We start from the raw sequence: 13,046 nt of genomic DNA, 5'->3' as shown, positions 1-13,046 counted from the left end.
ATTCCTTTTTCCTTCTTTTTTCCTTCCTTCCTTCCTTCATTTCTCTTCTTTCTTTCTTCCTTCGTTCGTTCTCTCGTTCCTGCCTTCCTTTCTTTTTTTTTTCTTCGTTCGTTCGTTCGTTCCTTCCTTCCTTCCTTCCTTCCTTCCTATCTTCCTTCCTTCCTTCCTTCTTTCCTTTGTCTTCCTTCCTTCTTTCCTTCCTTTCTTTCCTTCACCCATCTTTCCTTCCTTCCTTCCTTTCTTTCTTTTTCTTTCTTTCTTCCTTCCTTCCTTCCTTCCGTCCTCCTTCCTTCCTTTCTTCCTCTCTCTCTTAATTTTTTTCCCTGCATTCTTCTTTTATTTATTTTATTTTCGTGTCTTTTCATTTTATTCTTTCTTTCTCTTTCTTTTTATTACTGTGTGTCCTTTTATCTATTCTTTGTTTACTGCCTCTTATCTCACACACACACACACACACACACACACACACACACACACGCACACGCACACAAACACTCCACTAACAATGTGTGTGTGTTTGCTTATTGTTATACTACGATTGTGTGTGTGTGTGTGTGTGTGTGTGTGTGTGTGTGTGTGTGTGTGTGTGTGTGTGTGTGTGTGTGTGTGTGACTTCCCTCTTGCAACTCTTCTGTCTGTCTGTCCGTTTCCTCTCTCTCTCTCTCTCTCTCTCGTAATATATCGTAAGTTGTCTTTTTAACGCCTCCTCCTCCTCCTCCTCTTCCTCCTCCTCCTCCTCCTCCTCCTCCTCCTCCTCTTGTCTTCTCTTATTGCTTCTATTTGTCTCTTGTAATGCTGTTGTTCCTTATTTCATTGATTTTGGCACCTCTCTCTCTCTCTCTCTCTCTCTCTCTCTCTCTCTCTCTCTCCCCAATTATTTCTTTTCTTCCCTCTCTCTTGCTTCTTTCCTTTTCTTCCTTTTTCCTTATTTTCCTGTATTTTTTTGTTCCCCTCCACTTTCTTCTTTCCCTTTCACATTTTCCTCCATTTTCTCTCCCTTTTTCCTTTTTCTTCCCCTCCTTCCATCTCCCCTCTATTCATATCTCTCCTTATCTCTTATTTCCTCACCCTTTGTCCCTTTCTTCCTCCCCTCTCCCCTTCCTTTCCCCTCTCCTTTAGTCCCTTCCTCTCCCTTTCCAACCCCCACCTTCTCCCTCAATCCCTCTCCGTCTCTCCTCCCTTTCCCCTCTCCACTTCCTTTCCAATCCCCCAACGCCCTCCCTCCCCTCTCCGTTTCCAGACTCCCACTCTCTCCCCACCCCTCCCTCTTCCTCCCCCTCTCCCCTCCCTCTCCCCTCTTTCCGTTCTGTTCACTCCTGATTATATTGAAATTAGCACCTGTCTGTTACATGTCTGTCTGTTTAATGGGGTGTGTGTGTGGACGTGTGTGTGTGTGTGTGTGTGTGTGTGACTAACGGCTTGGTGGTGGTGATTGTGGTGGTGGTGGTGGTGGTGGTGGTATTGATAGTAGTAGGTGTTATAGTTATAGAAGTAATAGTATTGGTAGTAATAGTAGTAATAGTAGTAGTAGTAACGTCTATAGTGGTACGTAGAAGTAATAGTGGTAGTGTTTGTAGATAGAAAATGGTAGTGGTGGTGATGATAGTGGTTATGATGGTGATGGTGGTGGTTGTGGTGGTGATTGTGGTGGTGAAAGCATGTGAATGAGTCTCTATACTGCACCAAGCCACAAAACTCTCCTTCTATCTAACCAACCTTCTCGTAAGTCACGCTACATCTACTACTAACGCCCACGACTACTAACACGCTTACTAACGGTCCCGCGGTGCATGGTAGAGTAAGGCCCGAGTCTAGTTCTTAAGGTCTTGCTAGAATAAGTTAGTTAGATGGTTAGTTAGTGTTTTGTTATTAGTTTTGTTAGTTTACCTTAGTTTTGCATTCTCTGTGATTTGATTTAGTGGGAAAAGAGAGAGAAGGTTATTTTTATTCCTATTCTAGTTAGTGATGATGTGGTGTTTTTAGTGATGCAACGACGAATTTACATCCTGATTATACTTTATTTTTGTCAAGTAAAAGGATCATTTGATAATTAATTAGTCTCCCAATTGCTTTTGTGTTTGATTAAAAAAAATGTAGCAAACTTAACAATCTTCATACTTGATGTTTGTTAATAAAAAAATGAACATTTGATAGTTATTTTGTCTCCCAAGTGATTTTGCGTTTAAGAAAATAATAATAGAAAAGTTTACATTGTTCTTACTTAATAATTATGAAAAAAAGAACATTTGCTGGTTATTTAGTCTCCCAATTTACTTTGTGTTTAATGAAGAAAAAGTATAATAAAGTTTACATTCTCAGTACTCAATAATTGTGAAAAAGAACATTGCCTCTCATTTCACCTCCAGTTTCATTTAGTGTTAAATAAAAAAATAAAGAACTTACAAAAAAAGGAGGAAATAGTTAAAAAAAATCACCAACAATAAATTAAAAGTGAAATATGAGGACAAATTAATAATACACAGTGATACATTTAATGAATTTGGGAAGAGTTCTTTTGAAATTTTAAATGCTGAACACGCGTGACAAATATATGCATAATTAGATCCCTGGAAATAGGTCACAAACACATTTTCTTCCGCTCTCAAAAGGATGTAAATTCTGTTGCGTTTTTATTTAATATTAAGTTTCTAGAGATTTTCTGATGATTTTCTTATGTGTTATTGTTGCTATTATTATTATTATTATTATTATTATTATTATTATTATTATTATTATTGTTATTGTTATTGTTATTGTTATTATTATTATTATTATTATTATTGTTATTACTGGATTATCAATATTACTCTTTTATCTTTGTTTTCCCTAAGACTAAACGAAGTTCACACACACACACACACACACACACACACACACACACACACACACACACACACACACACACACACACACACACACACACACACACGTAAGTAAATTAAAAGAAAAACTGCAACACTGTTAGACGATGACAAAAAAAATGGAAATGATAATAACAATAATAATAATAATAATAATAATAATAATAATAATAATAATAATAATAATAATGATAATAATAATAATGATAATGGTAATAATAGCAATAATAATAGGAATGTAAATAGTTTTAAGTGACTGCTGATTAACCATTTAAGTTTCTGTTTTGTTCAGCCCAACTTTTTGCTTGTTTAATTTTTCCTCTTCTTTGATTTCTGTGTCGGGGAATGTAAAAGAAAAAAAAAAAAAATCAACAGTAGGTACGAATGGAAAGGACATGAAAGTAACACACACTTTTCTTCTTCTTATTTTCAGATTGTAAGTGTGTGTGTGTGTGTGTGTGTGTGTGTGTGTGTGTGTGTGTGTGTGTGTGTGTGTGTCGCTTGCCAATTTCCCTGCTTGTCCTTCTGTGTCTGTCTGTCTGATTGTAATTATGTATGTATTGGTGTATGTCCGCCCACAATGCTTACTGGCCTGTGTGTATGTACGTGTGTGTGTGTGTGTGTGTGTGTGTGTGTGTGTGTGTGTGTGTGTCGCCCTTTGATCTCCACGCACGGCCTTTTAAATCTATCTTTAAATATTCACATCATTCTCTTTATATTTACCGGCCTAGAGAGAGAGAGAGAGAGAGAGAGAGAGAGAGAGAGAGAGAGAGAGAGAGAGAGAGAGAGAGAGAGATGTGTGTTACTGTTCGTGAGTGAGTGAGTGAGTGAATATGTGTGTGTGTGTGTGTGTGTGTGTGTGTGTGTGTGTGTGTGTGTGTGTGTGTGTGTGTGTGTCCCCTTCCCCCCTCCCCCCATAAAAAAAAACGGCCATGGGACTGCCCCTCACATCTATGTGTACACTAAGCCACAGAGAAAAAAACGTACACACATACATACACAGACGTACACATGTGACTGTCTCTGTGCTACGGCGGCTGCTGGTGGTAAGTACAGTATTATTATTATTATTATTATTATTATTATTATTATTATTATTATTATTGGTAGTGTTGGTCTCGGTGTCATAGGTAAGGTAAGTCCACATTTATATTCGCTTTTGGATGTGTAAAAAAATACTATCTAAGGTAAGTTTTTTATTAATTGTGTTTGTGAATTAATATTTTACCTGTTTGCTCGAAAAGTGAAGGGTTTAAAATTCTACGCATTTTCTATTTTTTCTTTTGTTTATTCGTATTTTCGTTCATTTCGAGAGAGAGAGAGAGAGAGAGAGAGAGAGAGAGAGAGAGAGAGAGAGAGAGAGAGAGAGATTGATACTTATGTTTAGGAGGAGAGTAAGTTTAAACGAAAAAAAAGGAACAGGAAAAAGAAAAACAAATGATTGAAAAAAATAGTAAAAGATAGAGAGAGAGAGAGAGAGAGAGAGAGAGAGAGAGAGAGAGAGAGAGAGAGAGAGAGAGAAAACAAGTAAACAAGCAAACACCCCTACGTTGACAGCACACCCGCCTAATCGCATGGACCTCGCCTCATGCCGTAAACTTGGCACAACACTTCTAAATCGCGCCATACTTGTCCCTTCCCTCCCTTTCTGGCACCCTGCGCTACCATTTCCTCCCCGCTGACCTTGTGACGCGGTGACATTAGTGGTGCCAGTGGGCGGACCGCAAAAACCAGGACCCTCGAGTGCCAACCTATGCCTTTATCCGGTTTGTTTGGGTGCCATGACTAAGAGAAAACGGGAGTGCTCGGACCGAAGAATTTTAAGGGAAACGCGTGGATTTTTGTGACCTTGAAATGTGTAGCTGCGTCTTTTCTTTTTTTTCTACCGTGTTGCTTCCGTTTATTGTTTAGTATGACGTGTAAACCAGTGGGGAAGAGGAGGAGGAGGAAGAATAAAAAGGAATAGGAAGAAGAAGTATAATAGGAATAAGGAGGAGGTAGAAAAAAGGAATAGGAAGGAGGAGAAAGAAAAAAAACGGATAGAAAGGAGGAGAAAGTATAATATGAATGAGACGGAGAAGGAGGGATAAAAAAAGAATAGGAAGAAGGATAATGGAAAAAAGGAAGAGGAAGGAGAAGGAAGTATTATAGGAATGAGGAGGAGGAGGAGGAGGAGGAAGAAAAGAATAGGAAGAAGGGTAATGGAAAAAAGGAAGAGGAAGGAGAATGAAGTATTATAGGAATGAGGAGGAGGAGGAGGAGGAGGAAGAAAAGAATAGGAAGAAGGGTAATGGAAAAAAGGAAGAGGAAGGAGAATGAAGTATTATAGGAATGAGGAGGAGGAGGAGGAGGAGGAGGAAAATAAGGAAGAAGAAGAAGAACTGATGAAAAAACAAGACAGGTGGTAGTGGAAAAGGCAAGATATATGTCAGTTATGCTTAAAAACAAACAAAGAAAACGACGTAAAAGAAATGTGCGGTGAAGAGAGGGAGAAGCATACGATGAAGTGAGGGAGTGTTTTTGAATTTGTGATAAAGGAATTTGTTACGTGAGGAATTATAATGAAAAGTTCTGAAATTTGTTATGATAAATATTTACTTTTTCCTTCTTGATCTTTACCTCACACTTAAGAAATAGGATCAACATTCTAGTCACGTTTAAAATAATGAAGCTAAATGAGATCGTTATAGAAAGAAGAGGATAATATTAGAGTAAATTTGGATCTACTACTACTACTACTACTACTACTACTACTACTACTACTACTACTACTACTACGCTTAACATAATGCGAATATACGAAGAGAAAATAGAAGGAATATTGACTAGAGAGGAGAAAACGTAGAAGACATGATTGCTTGATATATTGAGCAAGGAGTTAAGGAATTATAATAGAATCGAATCACTTATAAAAGACACGAATATAAACCAAAAGGAATGAAGAATAAAGAGGAGAATAAGAATAAGAGAGAAATTCCTGATATTTTTAGAAAGGAGTTCAAAGAGTAGAAGAGAATTGGATCACTTACCTCAACTACGATGCTTCTTCTTGCCTTCTTCCTCTCCCGAAGGCATGAGGAGAAGGAGGAGGAGGAGGAGGAGGAGAGAGAAAAGAGGAGGAGGAGGAGGAGAGAGGAGAGAGAGAGGGGGATTTTAGAAAGATTTGTCGCAAGGAAAGATAAGGAAGGGGTTTCAGACGATGGGGTAAGGAGGTGACGAGATGGGGGGGTTGAGGTGGAAGGGATGGAGGTTGAGGGTGAAAGAGTGGAGTGATGGGGGGTGGAAAGAGATGTTGCTGGGAGCGGAGGATTCTTTTTGATGCTGAAAGACTGGATAAGGATAAGAGATGAAGATAAGGATAACATAAGAGTGCAGGTGTGTGAGTGTGGGATGAGAGAGAGAGAGAGAGAGAGAGAGAGAGAGAGAGAGAGAGAGAGAGAGAGAGAGAGAGAGAGAGAGAGAGAGAGAGAGAGAGAGAGAGAGAGGGTGGGGTGTTGAGGGTGAAGGGAATGGAGGAGGAGCCTAGGAATACAAGTTTGATGGGGTGATAGGAAGGGAAGGGGTGCTGATGGGGTGTTTGTAGGGTAGGAAACGAAACAAAACAGGGAGAAGGAAAATAAAGAGAATGGGGAAGAGGAGGAGGAAGAAAAAAAGAATTGGTTGGAGGAGGAAGGAGAAAAAAACGAAATGAGAGGAGGAGGAGGAGGAGAAAGAAAAAAAGAGGAATGGGAGTAGGAGGAGGAGGAAGAAAAGAAATAGGAAGAAGGAAGAAAAAATAGAATGGGGAGGAGGAGGAAGAAAAAATAAGGGAATGGGAGGAGGAGGAGGAAGAAAAAAGAGGAATGGGAAGGAGGAGGAAGAAAAAAAAGAATGGGAAGGAAGAGGAGGAAGAAAAATAGGTATGGGGAGGAGGAGGATGAGGAGGAAGAAAAAAAGGAGTGGGGAGGAGGAGGAAGAAAAAATAAGGAAATGGGAGAAGGAGGAGGAAGGAAATGAAGGAATGTGGAGGAGGAGGAAGAAGAATTTGAATGGAGAGGAGGAGGAGGAAGAAGAAAAAAAACAAAAGGAAGAAGAAGAAGAAGAAGAAGAAGAAGAAGAAGAAGAGGTTATGGAAAGGAGGTCTGAGTGGAGTAAACTTGTTATGTGAAAGGAAGGAGGAGGAGAAGGAGGAGGAGAGAAGGGGAGAGGAGGAAAGGGGGGGGTTGGGGAGAAGGGGGGGCTGCGAGAGGGGGGGGGGTAAGCTCCTGGGTGCCTCTTAGGACCACTTAAACAAACACACACACACGTTGCACATCACCACCACCACCACGACCACTTACGCAAAAGCCATGTGCGTTTCTTCACGGCGTTTGATGCACACGCACATACACGCACATACGCAGTTGGTGTGTGTGTGTGTGTGTGTGTGTGTGTGTGTGTGTGTGCGTACGTTTGTTGAGACCGTGAACACTGCCACCCACTCACTTTCACTGTCTGTTCCTTCACTTTCTCGCCTCACTTTCCCTCTTCACTGTCCCTTTTCACTGTCCTTTTACTGTCCCTTTCACTTTCACTCTTAATGTTCCGTCACTTTCCCTCTTTACTGTCCCTTTCACTGTCCTTTTACTGTCCCTCTCACTTTCACTCTTAATGTTCCGTCACTTTCCCTCATTACTGTCCCTTTCACTGTCCTCACTTTCCCTCTCACTATCTCGTCTCACTCTCCCTTTCACTGTCACGTTACTTTCCCTTTCAGTCCCTTTCACTGCTCTTCCTCATTTTCCCTTCCTGTGTGGGTGAAAAAAAAGTTGTCATTATCATCATTATTATTATTATTATTATTATTATTATTATTATTATTATTATTATTATTATTATTATTAGAGCAAGTTTTGTCTCGTAATCTTAGTTTTGTTGTTTTTGATAATGATTAAAGAAAACTTGGAAACAGTGAATAAGAAAAATATAACATGGAAATTAATCCGCTTATGTGCTTGAAATGGGTTATGACGAAAAGTTCTGAAATTAGTTAGGACAAATATTTACTTTTTTCATCTTGTTTGTTATTCTGAAAACCTCGAAAAGTTACAACATGAGGAATAGAGAGGCAAGACTTATTACTATTATTATTATTACAACTATTATTACAAGGGTTGAGATTATCTGTGTTACCCTTCAAGTCTGTCCTTCCCTGGCGGGTCCCAACGTCACACTGCTCCACGAAGGGCGCCAAGACCCACCTCCTCCTAGTCACGCCTTCCTGCCCTCTGATTGGCCCTTACCCCCTTGGCCACGCCCCCTCGCTAGGTCGCCCCGCCCCCTTTGCGCACGTCAAGGGGGGCGGCCGAGGGGAAATCTGGCAGTGTCCGCTTGTCTTTCACCGGGGAAGGACGTGCGTTTTGTGTCCTCGTCGTTGTCATCGTTTCAACTACTACTACTACTACTGCTCCTGCTGCTACTTCGTCTGCTGCTACTTCACCTGCTGCTACTACTGCCGCTGCTGCTACTCTCGTTGTTGTTGTTATTGTTACGGTGTGTTTTAAAAGGTCTTGTTCACCATTAATTATACTCCTCCTCCTCGTCCTCCTCCTCATCCTCCTCTTCCTCCTCTTCCTCCTCCTCTACCTTATCTTCCACTCATCTCCACTTCTCGTATCTCCTCTGACTGTCTCCTCCTCCTCCTCTTCCTCCTCCTCTTCCTCCTCCTCCTCCTTCAGTCTGTTAGTGTCAGTCGTCTGTGTGTGTGTGTGTGTGTGTGTGTGTGTGTGTGTGTGTGTGTGTGTTCAGAACTTCGTCCTTTTCATATTGACACACATGTATGTACACCTGCCTAAACACACACACACACACACACACACACGCACACACACACACACACACACACACACACACACTTGCAATACAGCTTCACACATGTTTTTCTTGCTCTTCCTCTTCCTCTCTTCTTTTCTTCTTTCTCTTTCCTTCCTTCTTCCTCCTCCCTTTCATCTCTGTCTATTCCTCTCTATCTTCTCTTATTTTTTAGGTTGTTATTCTCCTCACCTTCTTCTTATACTTCCCTTGTCAGTCTTCCTCCTCTTCCTCCTCCTCCTCCTCCTCCTCTTCCTCTTCCTCTTCCTCCTCTTCATCCCTTTCATACTCCCGGTAGACCTCTCCTTCCCCCTCAAAATATATGTATGCACCCTCCTCCACGTCTTCCTCCTCCTCCTCCTCCTCCTCCTCCTCCTCCTCCTATTGCGTCTTCTCCTCCTCCTACTGATCTCTCCCCCCCCTCACACAAACACTGTCTCTCTCTCTCTCTCTCTCTCTCTCTCTCTCTCTCTCTCTCTCTCTCTCTCTCTCTCCAGACAAACACACACACACACACACACACACACACACACACACACACACACACACACACACACACACACACACACACACGAACACACACAATAGACAAACCTTTAAGACGGGGGAAATTAACGACGAAGAAGAAAGAAAAAAAATAAATAAAGAAATAAAGAAATAAGAACTGGCAACTTAGAGTGACAGATGGGTTGAGGTGGGGGTGAGGTTGCCAGCGTTTGTTTATTTATGTTGTTTATTTGTTTGTTTATTTGCTTGATTCCCTTCTCACCTGTTTGTTTATCAAGGTGTTTAGTGCTTGAATTATTACCGTCGTTTTTGCGTGGAAGAGAAAGAAAAAAAAGGAAAAAGGGATGAGAAGGGAAATTAAGAAAAAGTAAAAAAAAAGAAAACAAGGTCATGAAAAGAAAGTAAGAGGGAAGAAAATAAGAAAAAAAGAAAGATGATAAAAAGGGAAAGGTTAACTAAATTAGACCACGTGACAAATTGACTATTATTATTATTATTATTATTATTATTATTATTATTATTATTATTATTATTGTTGTTGTTGTTGTTGTTTTGGTGGCGATGACGTGGATGAAGCAATAAAAAGTGAATAATAGACCATAAAACGTGAGGAAAGAGGAAAATGAAGAGGAGGAGGAGGAGGAGGAGGGGGGGAACGAAGAAACTAAATGTAGGTGGAAGAGGGAGATGAAGGGAAGGTGGTTTCGAGTGTGAGGAGGATGAAGTGGAGGAAGAAGAAGAAGAAGGAAAAGAGAGTGATGATGATGAGAGGTTAATTTGAGGTACGAGGAGAAGGAGGAGGAAGAAGAAGAGGAGGAGAAAGAAGAAGAAGAGGAGGAGGAAGAAGAAAAAGAAGAGGAAGAAGAAGAAAAAGGAAGAGAGTGATGGGAGGGTAGTTTGATGTGCGAGGAGGAGAAGGAGGAAGAAAAAGAACAGGAGGAAGAAAGAAGAAGATGAAGAAAAGATTAATGATTATGATGAAAATATGTAGAATCTATAAAGACAAGCAAATACAAAAGTAGAAATAAATAATGATAAATAAAGAAAAAAAAGAAAAGCATGATGTGGAAACCTGGGTCATTAGGGCAGAGAGAAAGAGAGAGAGAGAGAGAGAGAGAGAGAGAGAGAGAGAGAGAGAGAGAGAGAGAGAGAGAGAGAGAGAGAGGGGAGAAGAATGGGGGCAGGGTGGGGGGTCCGGGGGGTTAATGAGCAGGGGGAGAGATAGAGATAGAGAGCAGTAAGATGATAGATGACCGGGTATGAATGGTGATGATGCCAAATGATGAAATAGTCTCGCATGTGGGGAGGGGAGGAGTGGGGAGGAGAGAGGGAGGGGAGGGGAGGAAGGGGGTGGGGAGGTAAGGTGGAAAGTGGAAAATTATTAGGGAACTGTGTTAGATAAATGAAAAGGAAGGGAAGAAGAAAATAGGAAGAGAGGGGAGAGAGGCTGCTTGGGGAGGAGTGGGGAGGAGAGAGGGAGGGGAGGGGAGGAAGGGGATGGGGAGGTAAGGTGGAAAGTGGAAAATTATTAGGGAACTGTGTTAGATAAATGAAAAGGAAGGGAAGAAGAAAATAGGAAGAGAGGGGAGAGAGGCTGCTTGGGGAGGGAGGAAGGGAGCAGAGGAAAAGGGAGGGGGTAGGGTAAGAGAAGAGGAAAAGGAAGAGGAAGAGGAAAAGGAATGGTACAAAGGGGAGATGTTGGTTGGGAAAGGAGGAGAAGTGGGAAAAATTACAACACCGTCGAGAGAAATAAAGAAAGAAATAAAGAGAAGGGAAAATAGAGAGTAAGGAAGGAGAGAGGCTGGATGTGGAGGGAGGGAAGAAGAGAGGAGGAAGAAGAAGGTAGAGAAGAAGTAAGAGGAAGAAGGAAAGAAGAAAGGAAGAAGATGAGGAGTATATGGAGGAGGAAGAAGAAGGTAATGAGAAGTAAGAGGAAGGAAGGAAGAAGAGTGGAAGAAGATAAAAAGAAAGTGGAGGAGGAAGAAGAAGGTAATAAGTGAGAGGAAGAAGGGAAGAAGAAGAGAGGAAGAAGATAAGATGAAAATGGAGGAGGAAGAAGAAGGTAATGAAAAGAAAAGAGGAAGAAGGGAAAAAGAAGAGAGGAAGAAGATAAAAAGAAAATGGAGGAGGAAGAAGAAGGTAATGAGAAGTGAGAGGAAGAAGGGAAGAAGAAGGGAGGAAGAAGATAAAGCAAATGGAGGAGGAAGAAGAAGGTAATGAGAAGAAAAGAGGAAGAAGGGAAGAAGGAGATAAAGCAAATGGAGGAGGAAGAAGAAGATAGAGAGGAGGCGAAGTGGAAATAAGGAAGGTGATTAACTGGATAATGATGGGAGGAAAGAGGGGAAGATGAGGTGACTATGAAAACGAAATGAGGGAAGAAGAAGGAGGAGGAAGAGGAAGAAGAGGAAGAGAGAGAGTAAAGAGGAATGAAAGAGTAAATGATGAAGAAACAGAGAGTAAAGGAGAAACAGAGGAGAGGAACGTGAAAGAGTAAGAAGGAAGAGAAAAAGTAAAGAGAGAGAGAGAGAGAGAGAGAGAGAGAGAGAGAGAGAGAGAGAGAGAGAGAGAGAGAGAGAGAGAGAGAGAGTAAAGGAAAAGGGAGAGAAAAGGAGAAAGAGAACAAGAAAATGAGAAAAAGAAGGAAGGAAGGAAGAAAAAAAAGGGAGAGGAAAAGGAAGAGGAAACAGTGAGAGGGATGGAAGAAGGAAAGGAAAGGGAGAGGAGATGAAAGGAATAGAAAGGAATAGAAAAGAAGAAGTAGGAAAGATAAAGAAAGGGGAAAGGGAGGAAAAAAGGGAAGAGGGAGGGAAGAGAAAAAAATAAGGGAGTGTAAAGAAAGAAGGGAGATTAATGAGAAAGAAAAAAAACAAGAGAGAGAGAGAGAGAGAGAGAGAGAGAGAGAGAGAGAGAGAGAGAGAGAGAGAGAGAGAGAGAGAGAGAGAGAGAGAGAGAGAGAGAGAGAGAGAGAGAGAGAGAGAGAAGGTGGAGAAGTAGATGAGGGGAGAGAAGAGGGGAAGGAGTAAAGGTGATAAATGAAAACGAGGAGGAGGAGGAGGAGGAGGAGGAAAGGTTACAGGGGACGTTCAATTTTGGAAGAGGAGGAGGAGGAAGAGAAGGAAGAGGAAGAGGTAGAGGGCAGTCAAGGAGGAAGAGGAAGAGAGGAGGAAGAAAAAGGGAAAGTGACAGAAAGATGAAGGAGAGTTGAAAGCTGATCGTGCAGAATTGAAGGAGGAGGAGGAGGAGGAGGAGGAGGAGGAGGAGGAGGAGGAGGAGGAGGTGAAGAAGTAGGGGATAGTCTGAATGGGTGGAGGAGGAGGAGGAGGATCTCGTAGCCTAATTTAATGGTTCAATACCTGTGAGGAGAGAGAGAGAGAGAGAGAGAGAGAGAGAGAGAGAGAGAGAGAGAGAGAGAGAGAGAGAGAGAGAGAGAGAGAGAGAGAGAGAGAGAGAGAGAGAAATAGCGAATGAAGTGGGAGGTAAAGTGAGGTAAAGAATACGGGGAGGGAAGGAGGAGGAGGAAGAGGAGGAGGAGGAGGAGGAGGAGGAGGAGGAGGAGGAGGAGGGGGGATATAAGAGGAGAGTGCAAAGAGCAATAGAGAAGTAATACGAGAAAGGAAATTGAGAGAGAGAGCGAGAGAAAGAGAGAGAGAGAGAGAGAGAGAGAGAAATAGAGCAAGCCGGAATGAAGAAAAGGAGGAGGAGGAAGAGGAGGAGGAGGAAGGGACAAATGGTGAGGATTGAGGGCAGAGAGAGAGAGAGAGAGAGAGAGAGAGAGAGAGAGAGAGAGAGAGAGAGAGAGAGAGAGAGAGAGAGAGAGAGAGAGAGAGAGAGAGAGAAGATGGAAGGAGG

At 41.7% G+C, this 13,046-nt stretch overlaps 2 protein-coding genes and 1 long non-coding RNA gene across 8 annotated transcripts in view; 2 read left to right on the top strand and 1 right to left on the bottom strand.

Moving 5' to 3' along the window:
* The window catches only part of LOC127008265 (required for excision 1-B domain-containing protein-like), a 91,475-nt gene extending 83,369 nt beyond the window's left edge, over window positions 1-8,106 (bottom strand). For both annotated transcript variants that reach the window (XM_050880052.1, XM_050880051.1), the window contains exons 1-2: window positions 8,013-8,106; window positions 5,891-7,628 (exon numbers count right to left, since the gene is read on the bottom strand). The gene's annotated coding sequence lies outside the window, so the exon portion shown is untranslated. The remainder of the gene's footprint in view (window positions 1-5,890; window positions 7,629-8,012) is intronic.
* LOC127008262 (adenosylhomocysteinase-like 1) overlaps window positions 1-13,046 on the top strand; it is a 187,760-nt gene that overhangs the window by 69,048 nt on the left and 105,666 nt on the right. The window contains exon 1 of one of the 5 annotated variants that reach the window (XM_050880037.1): window positions 8,221-8,372. The exons of 3 other annotated variants lie outside the window; for them this stretch is intronic. The gene's annotated coding sequence lies outside the window, so the exon portion shown is untranslated. Of the gene's footprint in view, window positions 1-8,220; window positions 8,373-13,046 lie in introns of those variants that run through there. One more of the 5 variants, XM_050880038.1, reaches the window with a different exon arrangement.
* Window positions 10,409-11,779, top strand: LOC127008267 (uncharacterized). The gene is made up of 2 exons (XR_007760977.1): window positions 10,409-11,186; window positions 11,337-11,779. It is a non-coding gene; the product is annotated as an uncharacterized LOC127008267 (long non-coding RNA).

The sequence above is a fragment of the Eriocheir sinensis genome, chromosome 37 (genome assembly GCF_024679095.1).
Source record: "Eriocheir sinensis breed Jianghai 21 chromosome 37, ASM2467909v1, whole genome shotgun sequence".
NCBI classification, from domain to species: Eukaryota; Metazoa; Arthropoda; class Malacostraca; order Decapoda; family Varunidae; genus Eriocheir; species Eriocheir sinensis.
Note: the sequence above shows the minus strand (reverse complement) of the source record. Positions and strands in the feature narration are given on the sequence as shown.